The sequence below is a fragment of the Rhipicephalus sanguineus genome, unplaced genomic scaffold, assembly GCF_013339695.2.
Source record: "Rhipicephalus sanguineus isolate Rsan-2018 unplaced genomic scaffold, BIME_Rsan_1.4 Seq848, whole genome shotgun sequence".
Taxonomy (NCBI): Eukaryota; Metazoa; Arthropoda; class Arachnida; order Ixodida; family Ixodidae; genus Rhipicephalus; species Rhipicephalus sanguineus.
In genome coordinates this window covers 1-3,787 of record NW_023616125.1, presented here as the reverse complement: position 1 = coordinate 3,787, position 3,787 = coordinate 1, and positions in this window count along the sequence as shown.

Sequence of the window (3,787 nt, the reverse complement as noted above, 5' to 3'; positions counted from 1 at the left end):
TTTTCCGGTGTACAAGATCATCTTTCAACAACTGTATCATTTTTGCACACCCGCTTAGACGGCGCCAAGCTTGCGGTGGCAGCCACATTTCAATAAGAACTAAATGAAAACAAATAAAAACTATCTTTAACTTCCGTTTTTTTACTCTCATCCCTAGCGTTCTCAAACTTATCCAGTTCTAATTTGAGGTAACTCAAGGAACAAACGAGCATCACCCAAGTGGTACACCAAAGGAAATTCGGTTTATTATGCAATCACAATATCCTGTTCGTACCCAAACATAATGGTTCCCGCTATCTGAAAAAAGAAACTATGAAAGCAGCATGCTGCTCCAATATCCCACCGGTACGGCAGCGCAAGAAACTAAACAAACAAACAAACAAGCAAGCAAATAAAAACACGATTATCTTCATGCATCGCGGGCACGAATATAACGGCCAGACATCTGGCATGGCTCGTCTAGAAAAACTGCCGATTCAGTGCAAGTCGTCGCGGTCAAGATAACGCCGACAAACAGCGCTCTCTTTTCTGCGCACCGAGGTGAAGTGACAATCTCGGGGCGTGTGTACTGTTTCTTTTGATTTTATTTTATTTAGTGCCGCGTCACTGCATAAGTCATGGCGGGACTTTTGAATTCTTTAAGGTTGACACGCCACGTGGTGTCGTTCACGCGAACTAGGCCGCTGGTGTCCAGAAAAGCTGCATATGTGAGCACCCAGACGTAGCTAGATAGATCTAGCTCGCTAGCTAGCTAGCGAGCTAGATCTATCTATCTATCTATCTATATATCTATCTATCTATCTATCTATCTATCTATCTATCTATCTATCTATCTATCTATCTATCTATCTATCTATCTATAGATATATATAGATATATATAGATAGATAGATAGATAGATAGATAGATAGATAGATAGATAGATAGATAGATAGATAGATAGATAGATAGATAGATAGATAGATAGATAGATAGATAGATAGATAGATAGATAGATAGATAGATAGATAGATAGATAGATAGATAGATAGTGAAAGTGAACGATTTGCAGCGGCTGAAACTTTCGTAGCAGGCGACGGCTCCGCTTCATGCAGCACATGACATGACACACGCCATTGCAAAATCGCGGCCGCGGGCCAGTGGCGTAGCCAGGAATTTTGTTCGGGGGAGGCTCAAGATGAAGCGCGACATCCTCATTGAATTTTTCCAACGACTAAGTATATGAATAAGATGTATTACCAGTGACAATTTGTATTAGATGCTGCAAATCACTTCTTGAATACTGCGCGCACTGTCAAGAACAAGTAAGACATGGGTTTTATCATAAAAATATTATGTTGACATGCCCGAAAAATCTTTCCAGGAATAACTGTCTTCAATCTTTTCAATTTTTTTATTTCTTTTGTGTACGAGGTACGGCAAATACCACGTAAACTTCGGAACTGCATCAGTTTTAAACTGAAGAAGCGCCTGATAACGAAAAAATGAAGTCCACAAAATAACCAGGATGAGATCAAATATTTTAATGGAGATTGTTTACGCAAAATGTTCATCTTTTTTGCACAAATGATGCGGCCAGGAAAACACGAGCGTGGGAAAGTACACCTCGAATACGGGCATAACACAAGTCACCGGAAACAGTGCGCAGTATGCTTACACAAAACATCACAAATGTAGATTTAAAAATGCAATCAATATTGGAACTAAGCAATGATCACTCTACATAATGTCCAAAATAAGGCAAAAGAACATGCTGCACAATCACAGAAACTGATATGTCCTTAAACCAAGCTGCTGTCTCGGACACACCATGTGGAAAGAACTATATAGGAAGACCGCAGAAATAACGAAAGAAACTATTTCAAAACTGTTTTAAAAGTGCGAACCACTATTTTGCACTCAATATAAAAGGAGGGTTGTCGTTTCTAGTTCAAAAAGCAATGAAGAACAAAAAGGACAAATGACTGCAACAAACAATGCCGCTGGTACGGCTTCCCAATAGCTGAATTTGCTTGGTAACGCCGCGTATGCCGACCTATCAGTGAACAAGGTGAAGCTGTCGATTGGCCGCTAATGTCCACCTGATGCCCGTATTCGTATGTTTATATTGGGTCACGATGTTAACTGCTAAAAGGTAAAAAATCCTCACGGCTTTAACAGGTGGTGAACAATAATGTTGCGTTGAATTATGGGCTTATTGACCTGAACTCCGGAATCGCAGTGCCTTTTCCTTTCTTTCGCGCTGATTTTTGTCCTGCTCGGTATCAAAGGACAAAGTTGAGCCGGCGAGGAAGCTTAGCGAAGCGGTCAATGACTTCCGACACGCTGATGCCGACATTTCTGTGGGCGTACAGAAGTGCCAGGCCAACCATGCGTTCCTCAGACATCGTGAAGCGTACGTAGTTCTTAAGTAACCTCATGCTTGAAAACGGCAGTGGTCACTGGAATGGTGACTAGAATCTGGAGTAGCTTTTACACATTCGGATAGAACCTACTGTCCCAATGAGATCGGACATCGGTTCCTGTTATGGGGCGCTGGTTTGCTGCTTTGTTCGCCCACTTTGTGTACCATAGTCGCAGTTCTCCCAAAGCAGCCCTCGCTTCGACGTCATTCCCAAAAACGGTGAGGAGATTTTCTGCTCCTTTCTCCCGATCATCTTGCATTGGTGGTATTGCGGATGGTCCAATTACTGAAAAGTCCTTTAGAAACGCCCTGTGCTTTTCGAACGCATAACTGGGCTAGTACGTGGTCCATGAACGGAATGAACTGATTTCTGCGAAAATATTCTTCCGCGCTTTCGAATGCATTGTTCCCAAGGTTTCGCTTCCGGACACCGGCTCGACGGCTGATGATGTTCACATTCAGTTTTTCTGCCAATGCCTGCACTTGTGCAAATATTTTTGAGGCAGAAGCATACGCGTTCTTGCGGTGATTTTTAATTGTCTACTGTGCCGCTTCTATGTCGTCAGTGGCAGCGCTCATGTCGATACTCCTCGTCTGCAGCTTCTTTCTCCGCCACATGCAGGCTTACCAGGAACGCTGGTGAGAAGAGTGCCAACATTAGACTGTTTGCCTGCACTGGACTTTCGCCATTTCCGTTAAATTTAATCTCCTCTAGTGCTGCTGCGATCAACGCCTCAAAGATCTCACAAATGAAAGCACTGAATCGTGCTTCTCGAACCAGCGCGTTTCGCGTAATTCCAAAAGGCGCTGCCTTGTATACTCCGGGCAGCTCAAACTTATCATTTTTCGCAAAACATGTGAGCACCTGGAAGATATACGGAAAAGACTGACGTCGCCTTTAGAGTCCCAAAACAGTTTCGGATGTCCGGTATGGAGCATGCCGTACACAGAACTAGATTAAGGGAGTGACTAGAGTGAGGGGCAACTAGATTAAGCGCAGTGAGTGTAGAGTGCGGCTGGATATTTCTCACGAACAGCAGCTTGAACGCCACTCGTTCTGCCGGTCATCGGGCTTGCACCATCGTAGCCTTGACCACGGAGATGCTGGATGTTAATTCCCACGTCTATAAGGATCCTTATGATGGTGTCGGCGAGGGCCCGGCCACATTCGTCGTGAATTGGCACAAAGGCTATGAACACTTCTTCGATTTCGTTCGCATCCTTATTAGGGTACCTTGCACAAACAGTTAGCTGCTCGATACCAGCAATATCCATCGTTTCATCAGCAAGTATGGAGAAGCAGCCTGCAGCGTTTACTTTTGCGACTAGGCTTTCCTTGATGATTGCAGCAGAGATTTCTATAATCTGGCTTTGTACATCTGG